A 16728-nucleotide genomic window follows, 5' to 3' on the forward strand; every position below is an offset into this window, starting at 1 on the left:
TATATCTGTTTTTTAGCAAAATGACATGTTATGCCTGGTATGTTTTTTCTTGTATTAACTTGTATGTCATTTGCTGATGAAAAGTAGAATTTGTCACCCCAAAATATGCCTCTTTGTAAATTATTTTAGGTTGGTTATTTTTAAGAAACAGCAGAAAAGGGAAAAGCTCTGAAAACCAAGTGGAAGTAGCCCTTTGTAAAGGGCATTTATAATTTTAATGGAAATCTCCATCTGTGGTGTTTCCCTCAGCGGAAGGGAGGGCGGCCTTCACTATCCAAGGAGAAGGCCTGGGTTATATCTGCATAACAATGTTGCTCTTGTTTACTGTGTTTTTCCATCCTGGTAACCTCCCTTAACTGTTGGTCTGGAGCACCTGTTTTTCCAGATAGTCTTTCCTAGTAAATCAGCATTCCATTCTGCTTGGGTCATCTGATTTGGGCCTTAAGAGCTGAAAACTTTGAGCCACCTGTATGATCCTGAGTCCTGTAGGTGACAGTGGCACTGAGACAGAACAGAGAGCCAACACAGGTGACTATGCTATCCACCTGGACTTTATTAATGCAGATTCAATTAGCTTTTATTAATGCAGATTCAATCCAAGTCTATACTAACCTAATAACGATATTAATTACTCAGAAACAATCAGTAATAACATCAGAAGAGAATTGGGGGATAATGAACCGGAGTCCCAGAGTCTCAGTCTACCAGTCAGGGAGACGGCACGGTACGTGGGGGAGCCATCAGTGTCCTACAAAGCAGAATTTCCGGAGTTGGGTAGACAGCGGCGTCCAGCAGGGCAGAGCCTCTGGCACCAGGGCAGTCAGGTGATCATCATGTGCGGAGTTACAGTCTCAGCAGTAATCTGAAACCTACCTCGGTTACACCTGAAGGGTGGTGTACTCCACCCCTTTGGGTCTATTGATAAGTGTCTTGGGACCCCTAGTGGCAAGTGGGGAATTTTCCCAGAAGTGGATCTGTGGGCGGTCCTACACCGTAGGCATTTCTGTTCTCGTCACATGTGCAGATATCTCATCACGTGTGCAGTGTCTCTTTGCCAGATGTGTCTAGCATGACTTAGGTAGTTTCCCTCTTGAAGCAAAGTGTCACGGCTGACCGGCAGTCATGCTGGTTGACATGAGTGACTCCACATTGTTTTATATACTTTATGTTATCTTGACTGGACCAATGCCATTTTATTGATCCTGCTTTCCACACTGTCTTCACCTGCAAGGTCTTCTTTTGTGTTTAGGTGCAGGTGGTATTTTTGGTGCTGACTTCTACCATTTTGGGGAATTACTCAGTTTTCCTGGGTCTTTCATATACAGGGTGAGGGAAAAATACATTTACAGTTGTTTGTATGGAAAATAATACAAACATTAATAAATAAATACATAACACACAAATAAACTCTGTTTTGCATACTCGCAACTGTGAACCTACTTGCCCTCCACCCTGTATACAGGAGGTATACTTGTTATTAAACTCTAATTTGCTTTTCTTCCGTTAATTTGTGCTAGTTTGATTATTAGTCTAACCAGAAGCAACTTGAAGGGTAGAGGATGATTTTTTTTCTCCCTACACTGAGTTTTGTGAGTCTTTAAATTTATGTTTTTCACCAAATTTGAGAAAATTTTAGTCATTTTTTTCTACAGATGTTTTGATTCCCCAACCCATTTTCTGTCTCTCTTCTCCTTCTGATATTCCATTTACGTACATGTTTAACCTTTTGCTATTATCTCTCAGGTTATTGAGACTCTACTGAGTCATTTTTCTCTCTGTTTTTCAGATTAGGTAATTTCTATTGATCTATCTATATGCTTACTGATGTTTTCTTCTTTCATCTCTCTTCAGATAGTAAATCCTCCAAGTGGATTTTTCAGAAGTTGTATTTTCTTAATTTTCCTTTAGCTATTTTGTATAGTTCTATTCATTTGCTGAGATTTTATATAATTTCTTATAATCATAAAATGTCCTTTATGCTTTTGAGCATAGTTACCATAGCTACTTTAAAATTTTTATTTGTTAATTTCAACACCTGGGTCATCTTGATATAGTCTCAATTGATTCCCTTTTCATTTATATGAGTGACATTTTCCTGCTTCTTTATATGTCTAGTAGTCTTTCATTATATCCTGACATTACAAATGATACAATCCAGAAATTCTGAATTCTGTTATATTCCTCTGAAGGGTATTGATTTTTGCTGTTGCTGTTTTTGTTATAACAGGCAGTTAACTTTGCTGGATTCGTACTCCTACCTCTGTCTTCTCTGTGGTGGCCAGGAGTTGAAATCTGTTTAGTTATTTTAGTCATAGCTGGGATACTTACAATCTGTTTCACACCTGTGTTATTCAGAGGTCAGCTAGCTATTCAGGATGATTTTACACACTGAATTTAGACGCCCCCCTCCGTGGCTCTCTTCCTTATGAGATAATTGCTTTCACTCTCCAGCTGCTGCCATTGCTCCTAAGTCTCTTACTTGTTTCTTCAAGTCATTATGGTTTGGGGTTTTCTATTCAAGTGACTGCAAGGGCCTTCCCTTCATGCAAAAAACTCTAAAATCAACCATGCCCTTTTATCCTTTTAAGTGTATCTGCCTGCTTCTGCTCTCTCTCTGGTGCCTTCAGGCATCCTCCCCCCACCAAACTGCTATCTGTAGGTGGTAGGGGAGTTGGTCTTGTAAGAGTTAATTCTCCATTGTCAGACAAGGAACATACAAAATTTGTGATTTTAGAATAAATATGTAAATAAGATAGTGAATGATACTAGATGATTCCCAATCTATCTTTTGTTGATTATTGTGTAAATATAACTTTACTTCAGACTTAATATAGCAGGAATTGAAGATATGTACATATATACATAAATATATATATAGTTTATTTTAGTATCTCCTGATTTCTTATGTTTGCCCCTTTTTGTTGTGTATTTTGTAGAAAGCAAAATTAAGTATGGTTTTTAACTTGTATCTTTCTTTCAGTGACCTTGATATTTCAAAATTTTGTTATATTTTTGATTATTGGACAGTTTTTTTCCTACTAAACAAGGATGAGTTTAGATACATAAAAATTATAATATTAAGGGCAAAAATACATGTGACCAAAGATGACATGTTCACTATAAATGATAAATTTAAATAAAAATTAACAAAATTGCCCTAGCTGGTATGGCTCAGTGGATTGAGGGCTGGCCTTCAAACCAAAGGGTCGCCGGTTTGATTCCCAGTGTAGGGCATGTGCCTGGGTTGCAGGCCAGGTCCTCAGCTGGGGGTGCGTGAGAGGCAACCACACGTTGATGTTTCTCTCTCTCTCTCTTTCCCCCTCCCTTCTCCTCTCTAAAAAATAAATAAATAAAGTCTTTTAAAAAATTAACAAAACTTACCTGTCTTAAGAAAATGAAAGAGCAAATCCAAAGGTTTGACTTGACTTTTTAAGTATTGTCAAATCAGTTTTAAAAAACAAAGGTGATATTATTACCATAGCATTTTTCTACAGTTCACATTTTAATTCTACGTTTGTGGAATTTAGAGTATGATTCTAAAATAATCTCAAATGAATGCATTGTAAATTATAAATTTCTGGTACATTGTAAACAGGATGTGTTGTTTACAGCTGTTTAGATCTACTAAATATCTGTAGATTTGCTTCCTCAGCTAGAGCAGGAACTTACTGGCTATAACTCCCTGCCTTGTTCAATAACTTCCAGTAATTATCAGGAAGAAAATGCAATAAATTTATGTAATAGACTGCCCCTTTGCCATAATATACAATCAGAGGCGATCAATGCTTCTTACAATAAGGAGAAGAATTACAACTGTGTTTTATTTTATAGCTTTGGTAATACAGCTTTGCAAACCACCAGAGGGAGTAGAGTTAAACTTCAGTGGTCAAATTCCATTGCGGTAAAACATAGCCTCAGGCTGACATTTTTACAAAGTAGCAACACAACAAGGGGTTGTGTACTTCTTAGCAGACTATTTTATTTGTTCACCCATCCAGCTAGTGGAAAACTTCCGTGTACTGCTGCTCTTTTAGTTCATATGACTGGAATCATGAGAACTTCTGAATGTAATAAATAATAATCAAGTTTAACCTTTGGCCACTTCATTTCAAGAAGGGAAAGATAGACATAGTTGATAATGAAGCTTCCAGTGTTCCAGCAACCCACAATGGCTTGTTCATTACAAAGTTATATTTGTTACGGTTTTAAAAATATACTTTTATTGTGGTTTAAATCAAAGGGCATTTCCGAGCTCTGCCTAGTTATGCTTAAAGTATAATTACACGCTACGTATCTTAGTAAATAAATGAAAGCTTTTTCTTGGTTATTTGTTATAAATTTTACTTTGCCTGTAGCTAAGTGAAGGCCAGTCCTCTAAAGTGTTTCAAGTATAATGCACAGTGAATATAAAACAGTCCATTAATTGGGATAATAGGTCCCAGCATGTAATTGCATTTCTTAGGTACTATGGATAGCAACTGAGTGAAGTGATATTTATTCAAGGTTGTTAGTCACCCGTGGATAACTTTATTTGTCCACTGATGCTTAAATAAATGCCTCATCCATCAGTAAGAATATTTATAAAGAAATTAATAACAAAAATCATTATTGCATCTCAAATTATGAAGGGAAACAGTATGTAAAAGTTACTGAAGAATGCCACAATAAAGTCAGAGACAGTGGCCAGTACTTCAGGTTACTTGTTTTTATGTTGGTGGACAGTAAAATATTGTAGAAACTCCAGAATAAATATAAACTTAACATGATAAATTTGCTTTATATTGTTTTAGCCATCAAATTATCTGTAGTAAATTCCATCAGCAATTTCTAGCCACAGGTACTTACACAGTTTTTCAAGAAAAAAAAGAGTTTGCCAACAATCTTTCAATGTGCCACAAACCTTTGCAATCTCTCAGATTGTGTGTGTGTGTGTGAGGTTTGCGTGTGAGGTTTTGTTTCCAGTTCCAAAAAATTTCCTTTAGTTTTCATTTAATACGTTGTTGTCTATTTCTAAGATATTAAAAAAACACATGTTCTATTTTAACATGTGCAGGCTTCTCTAACTCATTCAGAAAGTCAAGAGGGTGTCCCAGAGATCCATGAACTCAGAATAAGATTACTTTCCTTATTAGAAATCCTTCTCGGTCCTTGGTGCGACTGAGGAGAGGGCCTAGAACTTTGTCCCACTACCCTTTTGGACCCCTCAGTGACTTAACCTCCCCTGCACTGTGTGTTCTAAGACTATCTGGATGAAGTCCATGGTATCCCCTGCTCTGTTTACATTAATTCCTGGAAGAAGTCTAGGGTTCCTAGAATCCTACATCATCTTAGTCTTGACTTCCCCATGAGGCTCTGAGGCCTGTGAGTCAACCTCTACTTTTCTACCACATCACTTCCTATTTTTTTTGCTTCATCCGTCTCCATACCATCTACCAACTTTTCTTTTATTAAATAATTACTTATCTTTCTATTTTCTATCATACCAGATGCATTAAAAAGAGTGTATTATGTGACATGAAATAAGCCCGGCGGTGAGAGACAAATGCCGTGTGATCTCACCTATAACTGGAACCTAATAAAGAGAACCAACAAATGAGCAAAATAGAACCAGAGACATAGAAATAAAGAACAAACTGACAGTGACCAGAGGGGAGGAGAGAGGGGGATAACAGGGGAACGATGGGGAAGGGGCAAACCAAGGAACAGGAATAGAGGACTCATGGGCACGGGCAATGTCGAGGATTGACTGGCAGTGGGCAGGGGAGAGCAAAGGGGAAAATGGCAGGACAACTGTAACTGAACAACTATAAAAAAACTATTTCTTAAATGGCTGACTGAATGAATCTTTCTCTTTCCTTTGGATTCAAAATAGACATTTCTAAAATTGAAACAAGGAAAATGTTTAATTGAAAAGGGAGGATTTTATGTAGCTCCATAGGACAGTGTATAACATCTTCTTGTGTTATTGAATAACTCTTAAGAAACAGAAATATTTTTCTTACATGGACCAAAAATTTTTTTGTGCCCATTTATGTTACTGATCATATTATGCTCCTAAATATGAGAATGGTTTTGTTTATTGACATAGGAAGTCTTTGCTGCCTCTGGTATCCCTGTTAGACTATTAGTAATAAGTACTATGTGGATTTTCCTCAACTGTATTTATGTATAATCTTTCATATAGATTTAGATATGTATAAGGTATGACACATGTAAGGAGTATTTGGTCTAGGGACTTTTAAAATTTAAATTGATATATTGTAGTAGCTTGTTGATTCAGATCAAAATTTTAAATTGTTCCCATCTTCTCAATAGTATTAAACCTTTAGAATATTGCTATGAGATCGTAAGGTTATTTGGTGAAGAGCTGAAAATAGAGAAAAAGTCTGTTAAGGGTTGTATCAATTTCATTGGCAAATTCACCCTTACATACAAATTAGCCAATGTTTTAAGAGTCTTGGTATTTTCCTTTCATTTACAAAGAAATATGAGACACAAATTATTACTTTATCCTTAAAATCTTGCAGATGCATTTTGTTTCTGAATGGAGACATTTATTTATTCTTCAGGTTTTTCTAGGAGCAAAACACTTTTTAATGACAAAGAACATATAAGTATTCTTTTATTACATTGGATATCAGGAAAAATAGAAGATTTAAATAGGGAAGACAAAAATTAATAATCTTGAAATGAGAGCTCATAGATAATATAGCATAATATCATTGTTAACTAATATTGATGGGTGTTTAATATATTTAATATTTCTGTACTTTTTACATAACAAGTCAGGGAGGGGAAGCATTATGTTTACATGATATCCACCTAATCTTTGGATCAGCAATGTCATATTTTTGGAAAATATAGTGAGATTTGCTGTTTTTTAGAATCTTATCTGACATGGTCATTAAAATGAGAATAACTGTGTTTTTCAGGGATTCAGTCTGGATTATGTGTCCATAATGACATTTTATGACACATAGTAGGGTACATTGATGTGTAGTGTTATGGTTGAAAAGAATAATGTATTAAAATGATAAAAGTAAGATGCTCTATATTTTGATGTGGTATACCTAAATAAATTTTCAGTGAGAAGATTGCATCTATTCTGTCCCCAGATCATTCTTGGGAAAAACAGTCAAGCAAAAATTGTTAAATAATATATAGATATCTCTCATCTTAGCACAACTTCTTCTCTGCAGATCTTACTTCCATTATCAAGTTTCTTTATTTTTCTTTGAAATATAAGTTGACTTAAAATCTACTATCTTAAGAAGTACCAGTGAAGGGCTTGAAATGAGATTTTCTTTAATAATGTATATCTCTGGATATATAAGAATCAGTTTAAACTTTATACTATATACCTCTCTTCAGAGTACTATCTATTTGCATGTGGAACAGTGCCAATTCTATGAACATGTACCTAGTACAGACTAGAAATTCTACTTACGGTCAACTTAGAGGTGTATCAAAGAAGGGCTCAGCAGCTGCAGATAGTGACTCAACTGCAGAGAATAGCCCTGTCTGAGATCATGTCCTTCAGAGGCAGCCCATGGCCAAAAACCGCTTGAGGGGGGGTATAAAGGCCCAATTATTTAGGTCTACTGTGGGACAAGTCCGAAGGGCCATATTGCTACAGAGCTTCTTGTGGAACTGACAAAAAATTTGTAGGTCGCGTCACATTTTGACTTTACCCTGTTCCCAATTTTGTTTCCTCTTTCTTCCTTCCAAATGTTAGAACTTGGTTCCAGAAATCCCCAAACTGCAACATTACTTGCTTACCTCTAAATTCTCTTCCAAATTTGACTAGACCTCTGATATATTCTACATATAGGTTCTCTGGGAAAAATACACACTTTCCTCTTAGCCCTTCATTACTAATATTACAAAAACAAAAGATGATTTGGCCTCCAACAACAGGAACTATCATGAGACTCACACCTGACAAACCTCTTTATATATTAACCATAGTGGGGATGCTTAATAATTGGTAAAATAAAGTACAAGCAAAGATAAGTCATATCACCTTTGATCCTTATAGCTACTCTCCTTCCTGACCATATCCCATCACCCATTTGCTACTTTCATAAAATGATAAGAGAATGAAAATGGTGGGTGAGGGAGCTTTAAGGGCCAAATTCTCCAAATAAACACTGAAAAATGAGTGAAAACTGTCAAAAATCTTTTTTGGAACTCTGTTAAATAAGCAACAGTTTACAGAAACCAAGAAATAACTGAACAAAGCAAAAGGTGACTTAAACATGGATGTAGAGCTTTCTGGTGTTGTTTTTTAAAGCTTTTAGGTATTTATTCTTAGAGAGAAGGGGAGGGAGAGAGAAAGAGAGGGAGAGAAACATCAATGTGTGAGAGAAACATTGATTGGTTACCTCTTGTGTGCACCTCCACAGGGGACTGGGCCCGCAACCCAGACATGTGCCCTGAGGGGGAATCCAGCCAGCGCCTTTTGCTTTGTGGGACAACACCCAACCAACTGAGCCACACTGGTCAGGGCAGTGTGATGTTTTAATTAGCCTTTTCCTACTCCTCTCCCTAACATAGCACTTGTTTTAAAGTTAGCACTCACATTCTTGATGTAGGTACCTGTTTTCAGAGGGAGTTGAGCAGAGCAGAGCATGTTTCTGAGAACTTTTATGTGTCTGCTTTGACCTAACTGAGGTTTCCTTAAGGCATGACACAAAGTGTTTTTTTCCTAACTCAGAACTCTCTCAGGGTGGAAAAGTCCTAAACACAGGGTGTTTGTCAAAAACAAACAAACAAACCAAAAACCGTAAGGCAAATGAACAGGCTACTGCTGCCTGGGGCAAAGTATTACAGTTGGAGAAAACAATAGACACATTGAAAACCTGAGTAGAAAACCTGGAATTGGTTTATTTTGAAGAATAAGAGATAGAAAAACTCCCATAAGTAATAGAGAATCTGAAAAGTCATGTTAATAGACAGGGTAGAACAAATGCTCTTAGAAGACTTGTGTAGGCCTTAAGTTTTCACCTGTAGCTGATCTTTAGGCTCAGCCCAACTAGGAAGTGAAAGCTAAGGAATTGTTGTTAAGAGAGAAGTTAAGTATTGAAAAGTGTCCAACACAGATTCAATTTGCAAAGATCAGGAGAGCCTTTTTTCTTCCTTTCAAAAAAAATTATTTTTCAGTTATAGTTGATATACAATATTATATTAGTATCAGCTGTACAACTCAATGATCTGATGTTTATATAACTTATGTAGCGATCGCCCTGATAAATCTAGTACCCAGTATTATTGACTACATTCCCTATGCTGCACTTTGCATCCCCATGACTATTCTGTAACTACCAATTTGAACTCCTCAATCCCTTCACTTTTTTCACCCAGTCCTTCAACCCCCACCCCTTTGGCAACCATCAGTTTGTTCTCTGTATCTATGAGTCTGTTTCAATTTTGCTTGTTTTTTACTTTGCTCTTTAGATGCCACATATTAAGTGAAATCATATGGGACTCTTTTTTTTTCCTCTGACTGACTTATTTCACTGTGTGTGATACCCTCTAGGTCCTTCCATGCTGTCACCAATGGTAAAATTTTATTCTTTTTTATGGCTGAGTAATATTTCATTGTATTTATGTGCCACAGCTTTTTTATCCACTCTTCTTTTGATAGAGACCTGGGTTGCCTCCATATCTTGGTGACTGTAAATAACCCTGCAATGAACATAGGGGTACATATATTCCTTCAAATTAGTGTTTTGGATTTCTTTGGATATGTACCCAGAAGTGAAATTGATGGGTCATACGGTAGTTTCATTTTTTATTTTTCAGGATCCTTCATACTGTTTTCTGTATTGCTTGCACCAGTCTGCATTCCCACTAACAGGGCATGAAGTTTCCCTTTCCTCCACATCTTCACTGACACTTGTTTATTGATTTATTTATTATGGCCACTCTGACAGGCGTGAAGTGGTATATCATTGCGATTTGAAGTTGTATTTCCCTGATGATTAGTGACGTTGAGCATCTTTTCATATGTCTATGGGCCATCTGTATATCCTCTTTGGAGAAGTGTCTATTCAGGTCCTCTGTTCATTTTTTGATGAGATTTTTTTGTGTGTGTGTGGAGTTGTATGAGTTCTTTGTATATTGGTACTGAAGCCATCCTCTGTGCCTGCAGAGTAGGTTGGAGGGGTTGGCCAGGGTGGTAGAGCCTGGGTTGGCAGGCCAAGTCTGGGGGTTGAGGCCAGGGATCTGGTGATAGGTGGGCTCAGCCCCTGCGTGGTTGTTGGAGTAGGCTGAACTCCTGCCCCAGTGCAGTCCTGGAGAGGGGAGAGCAGGGGCTGGGATGAGTCTGGCAGCAGTTGTGGCTGCATGAGCTTCAGGGCTGGCGCCTGGGAGAAAGGAGCTGCCTGTGGCCCTGCCGCTCCCAATGGAGCTTCTTGCTTTTCCCTGTCTGCGGGCCCTGGCGCTCTCATTCAGGGTGCTGCTCTGGTCTCTGCTGGTGACCACTCGCAGAGCTGCTGGAGGCTTCACCTGCTACCTGCCCCAGGATGCTTCAGCGGAGACTGGTCTCTTCGTCCTGCTTGCAGTAGTGCTGTGTGCCAGGCGATGAGGCTGGAAGATGGCCTGGGAGCTCAAGATGGACGATGCGATTGAGTCCAGCCTGGTGCATGACTTTGACCCCAGCCTCTCGGGCATTGGGCGGGAGGTGGGCGCTGGTGCCTACAGCATGAGTGATATCTTGGCATTGCCCATTTTGTTTCTCTTCTTTTTTTTAGTCTGCTTTAAAAAAGATTGTACTCATATATTTTTAGAGAGAGTGGAAGGGGAAATAGAGAGAAGGAGAGAAACACCATGTGAGAGAGAAACATCTTGTTTGATTCTTGCACAGCCCCAAGCACACTCCCAACTGGGGACCTGGTCTGCAACACAGGTATGTGCCCTGAACGGAATCAAACCTGTAACCTTTTGCTTTGCAAGAGGACACCTAACCAACTGAGCCACACCGTCAGGATGGCATTGTCCATTTTCAAGCAGAAAGATTCCAGCTTCCATTGGATGATGAATCTAAAAACCTGCTCTTTCATTCCATAACTTGTACTGCAATGTCTCCAGCAGTAAAACTGCATGATAAAATGCTCACTTACCTGAACCAAGGTTAGCCTTATGAAATTCAAATGCTGAATAATCGGAAAATGGGAGATATGCCTGAGATGACTAGAAAATTGGTAAAGAGCATCATAAGAGTTGTATTTAATGATGGACGGCTATAGTATTTAGAGTATCTGCAACTTCAAGGTTGGAAGTAGAATTGTCCAGGACACAGACTTCTTTCTTCATTTAGATATTCCAATGTCTGTGGGAATAATTGACAGAAGGGCAAATCCAGGTCAGTTAAATGCAGTTGAATTTCTGCGGGACCCTGCAAAATGCATATCTGTTTTCATTCAGCTACACTGCATCAGCACAGAACTTACTGCACGGAAGCATGGGGGTGAAAAGGGAGTGCCTTTTAGGGTCCAGGTAGACACCTTTAAACAGAATGAAATGGAGAACACACAGATCATCTACACTCAGCTAGCTACCCAAATCAAAAATTTTAGGCCTAAAAGTACAGACTGGAAAAAAAATTGAGCAAGAGAAGATGGAGAGGAAAACTGGTCACGAAAATGAAAACTATCAGCAATCCTGTGATACCATAAGCCTCTCAGAGCATTCTCCGTGGCCCCGTATCCTCACAGCCTATGTGAATAAAAGCCCCTGCAGAGCGACCACTTTCACCTCTCCACAGCAGAGCCACTTACAGTGTCCCAGACAGCAATTCTTCTTCAAATCATCAGGGAGATGGAGTTTCACAGGTCTTTAGTGAACAACTTCAGCCATGACCCAGGAAACAGCAGTGGCTGCTCAAAAACAGATTCTCTTCCTACACAAGACTTTTTCCAATTTTTCAGATGCCAACTTATTAAAACTGACAAAGGAAGATTTAGTACGAATATGTAGTGCAGCCAATGGATTTCAGCTCTATAATTCACTGAAGTCAAGGTTGGTTATGCCCTGCTTAACCATCTGTGTCTGCCAGGAGAAGCAGGGCAGCTCACTGCCCAGAGGGCAGCAGTAGGCTGCATGTAGTTGAGCTGAGAATGGCGGTGCAACATTCTACGTTTATCATACAATCTATCTGGAAGAAATGGTTGCCTCAGAAGTTGCTTGAAAACTTGCATAGGTGTTTAATATTGCTTTCCACCAAATTAACCGGGTTTACAGAAAGGGTCCCACTGGTATTAGTATTGTTAGTGATCAAATGGTTCAGAACTTCCAAGATGAAATTTGTTTTTTACTCTCTCCAGTAAAAGTTGAAAATAGTGGTGGTATCCACATAATCTTGATGTGATGTCTCGTGTAGTCTGAACTATGAGTATATTCAGTACCAAATGAAGTCACACTTCGAAGTGTGTGAAGACTGAACCTAAGAAGTCCTGGGATTGGATTTTATTATATGAAGTGTTTCATATTGAAAACACAAGATGAACTTTCTAATTAGCTATATGAGAGGTGACTCTCCTTACTGCCATAGCCAAGCATCCTCGTAAGAGTGAGCACATTGGCACAGCATGCCCCTTCTGGGGGTTGCGGTGCAGGCAGGGGGCCGCCTGCTTCTCTGGTAGAGGTCAGCAGATACAGTTCCTAGAACCAGCTTTGCTGTCCTTTTACACTGTATGCAGTTTGGAACTGAATGTAAAAAACGGCCTGTGGGCATTTACCTTTCTGTTCCGGTTTGGACTTTATTGCCTGAGTCGTCTGCGGACCAGGGGCTAGGGGACAGAGCTGTTATGGAGCCAGCATGGAATCTGTCTGCAGAGAGATGCAATGTGCCGACACAGTGATTGTGGACAGGTAAGAGGCTTGGCACCTTCTCAGAAAAATATCATGTCTATGAGTGTGCGTCTCATGTAATCATTGCCAGATTGGGGAAGAGCCCAGCAGGAAGCAAGCTGCATTAAAAAGAGTACCTTGGTAAGAGGATCAGTGTAATTCCTAATAGCTACAAAGACTTTCTGTTTTTGCTTTGTCACAGATTTATTGAAAACCTTTGTTGCTGCTTCCATTTTTAGTGTTTTGTTTCTGTTCTTTTAAATATAATTTATTGATTATACTATTAGAGTTGTCCCAATTTTTCTCCCTTTGCTCCCCCCCCATGTAGTACCCCCATTTCCTCCAGCTATCCCCCCATTTAGTTCATGTCCATGGGTCATGCATATAAATTCTTTGGCTTCTCCATTTCCTATGCTGTTCTAACATCCCCCTGTCTATTTTGTACCTACCATTTATGCTTCTTAATCTGTGCACCTTTCCCCCATTCTCCCCCTTCCCGCTCCCAGCTGGTAACCCTCCAAATGATCTCTATAACTACGATTCTGTTACTGTTCTAGCTGTTTGCTTTTTTTAAAAAAAAAATTCAGTTGTTGATAGTTGTGAACTTGTTGCCATTTTAATATTCATAGTTTTGATCCTCTTCTTTTTCTTTAATAAGTCCCTTTAACATTTCATATAATAACAGCTTGGTGATAATGAATCCCTTTAGCTTTACTTTGTCTGGGAAGCGCTTCATCTGCCCTTCCATTCTAAGTGATAGCTTTGCTGGACAGAGTAATCTAGGTGTAGGTCCTTGCTTTTTATCATTTTGAATACTCCTAGCTAGTCCCCTCTAGCCTGGAAGGTTTCTTTTGAGAAATCAGCTGACAGTCTTATGGGAACTCTTTTGTAGGCAACTGTCTTCTTTTCTCAAAAAAAAAATTGTTTAGTTTTAGGCAGAGGGCAAGGGAGGAAGGAAGAGAAGGAGAGAAATATCAATGTGTGGTTGCCTTTCACATACTCCCTACTGGGGACCTGGCCTGCACCCAGGCATGTGCCCTGACTGGGAAATGAGCCAGCAACTCTTTGGTTCACAGGCTGGTGATCAATCCACTGGGCCATACCAGCCAGGGCTCTCCTGCTGCTTTTAAGATTCTCTCTTTATCTTTAATCTTGGCATGGTACTCTTTGGGTCTAACTTGTTTGGGACTCTGTGTTCTTCCTGTACTTGTATATTTATTTCCTTCACCAAATTAGGGAATTTATTTTTTCAAATAAGTTTTCAACTTCTTGCTCTTCCTGTTCTCCTTCTGGCACCTCTATGATTTGGGTGTTGGTACATTTGGAGATGTCTCCAAGGCTCCTTATACTATGCTCATTTTTTAAAAAAAATTCTTTTTCTTCTTGCTGTACTGGTTGAATGCTTATTTCTTCTTTATGTTCCAAATCATTGATTTGAGTCCTGGTTTCATCCCCTCCACTGTTGGTTCCCTGTAGATTTTTCTTTATTTCACTTAGTATAGCCTTCATCTCTTCCTGGATCTTTTTTTTTCAAAAAAGACTTTTTGTTTATTTTTAGAAAGAGGGGAAGGGGGGGAAGAGGGAGAGAAACATAAATGTGTGGTTGCTTCTCATGCGCCCCCAACTGGGAACCTGGCCTGCAACACAGGCGTGTGCCCTGACTGGGAAGGGAACCAGGGACTGTTGGGTTTGCAGGCCGACACTCAATCCACTGAGCCACACCAGCCAGGGCTCTTCCTGGGTCTTTTTCATGTTGTTGCCATACTCAATGAGTTCTTTGAGCATCCTGATCACCAGTGTTTTGAACTCTGCACCTGATAGGCTGGTTATCTCTGTTTCGTTTACTTCTTTTTCTGGAGTTTTGTTCTGTTCTTTCATTTGGGCCGTATTTCTTTGTCTCCTCAATTTGGCAGCCACCCTGTATTTGTTTCTGTGCTTTGATTCCCTGTCTTAGTAGTGTTGCCTATTATAGAAAAGGCACCTGTAAATTGTGTAGATAATCACCAGGGTGGGGCAACCCACTTCACTGCTTTGTGGTTCTGTTTTGGGGGAGGGCTCGGAGAGTGGACAATGCTGCTGCCTCGGAGGTTTGCCCGGCACTCTCTGTTTCCAGTAAATTCACTTTTTTCTATATGCAACTGGTGCCCTTCTAGCTTTTGCCGTATAGCTGAATCTCAGAGGGGCTGGGTTTCCGTATGTTCTAAGCCCATGTGAGTCCTTTAAGTGGAGTTTCCTGAAAACCTGGCAGTTTCTTCTGCTGCCCCCACCCCCACTGATTTTTATAGCCAGAAGTAATGAGGCTTTATCTTCCAGGTGCTGGAACCCTGGGCTGTGCTCTTTGACCTGTGGCTGGGATCGCTCACTCCCAAGGTATCCTTCCCAATTTTTAACCACCACACATGAAGGTGGGACCACCCATTCCACCACTGCTGCTTCTCTGTGCCACACCATGTCTCTGCACCTCTTCATCTGTCTCCACATCTCTACGTCTCTGCCCCTTCTGCCCATCTGGACAAATGTGGCTTCTTTAAATCCTTTGTTGTGGGACTTCCATACAGCTCTATTTTCTGATTTTTCTGGGTGTCCTTTGTATTTGAGGTTTAGTTGCAATTCTTTTTGTGGTTGCACGAGAGGAGGCGAAGCTTGTTTACCTACACTTCCATCTTAACCGGAAGTACCTGTCTCTGGTTTTCATTTTTTAAGCCCCATTGCCTTTTTCCCCCTTTGTCTTATAAACTTATGTGATTTTCTTTCGCTTTTTTCTTCCACCCCTCTGTCTTCAACTGTCCTGCACCGCCCCTTCTTAAACATTTTTAAAAAGATTCCCTCTCTCCCTCTCTCCTTTCCTTCCTTCTTTCCCTCCCTCCTTTCCTCCTTCCTCCCTCCTTTCCTCCTTCCTCCCTCCTTTCCTTGCTCCCTTCCTCTCTTCCTTCCTCCCCCTTCCTTCCTTTCTCCCTTCCTCCCTTCCTCCCTCCTCTCCCCTCCCTCCCTCCCTCCCTCCCTCCCTCCCTCCCTCCCTCCCTCCCTCCCTCCCTCCTTCCTTCCTTCCTTCCTTCCTTCCTTCCTTCCTTCCTTCCTTCCTTCCTTCCTTTCCTTCCCTTTCTTTTTTACCTTTCTTTCATTTATAGAGAGGGGGAAGGAGGGAGAAAGAGAGGGAGAGAAACATTGATGTGAGAAAGAAACATTGATCGGTTGCCTCTCATGTGCACCCCAACTGGGGACGAAACCTGCAACCCAGGCACGGGCCCCGACCAGCTATTGAACCGGCAACCTTTTGCTTTTCCGGATGATGCTCAACCAACTGAGCCACACTGGTCAGGATCCCTTATTAAACATTTTTAAAGCTCTACCTCAGACATCACAAATAGGTGACCTAAGCAGTAGAAAAAGTATAGTTTCTGATTTGGTTTTAAGGGGTCGTCTTTATCAACAGATTGAAATTATTCTTGGAGCACTAGACATCATAAATCAAACATTAAATTGTACCATGAAAATTCCTTATTGAGCTTTACTCAATATTGAGCTTCAGTACAATCCTGTTTAAGCATTCTGGTGATTACTTAGAGGCTTGTTATATACCACATAATAATTTTTCTATGAAAATTATTCACAAAACCAAATGCTTGTCTGCTACTATACTTTTCAAAGGAAACCCACTGTTTTACAATTTTCCCTACTATCTCTTCCCTTCACCCAAATCCTTTTCCCCAAATTCATCAGCAAGCATTTTTGAGGCTTGTGGTATAGCACATCCAGTTTGTTTTTAATTCCATTCCATTTTAATTATAGCATCTTTGTCCATTTACCCAGGTCTTGGTTGTGAATGTATTATTTAATCCTTATCTTTGTTCAGGCAGAAATAGGAATGCATCATTT

General features: G+C 39.7%; 1 pseudogene; it reads left to right on the forward strand.

Annotated features, from left to right (window-relative positions):
- Positions 1-10597: 10597 nt before the first annotated feature.
- LOC129073331 (upstream-binding protein 1-like) lies at positions 10598-12370 on the forward strand (annotated as a pseudogene).
- The last annotated feature ends 4358 nt before the right edge of the window (positions 12371-16728 follow it).

Source organism: Pteronotus mesoamericanus, unplaced genomic scaffold, assembly GCF_021234165.1.
Source record: "Pteronotus mesoamericanus isolate MK-2021 breed Mesoamerican mustached bat unplaced genomic scaffold, CSHL_Meso_final contig_40, whole genome shotgun sequence".
Taxonomy (NCBI): Eukaryota; Metazoa; Chordata; class Mammalia; order Chiroptera; family Mormoopidae; genus Pteronotus; species Pteronotus mesoamericanus.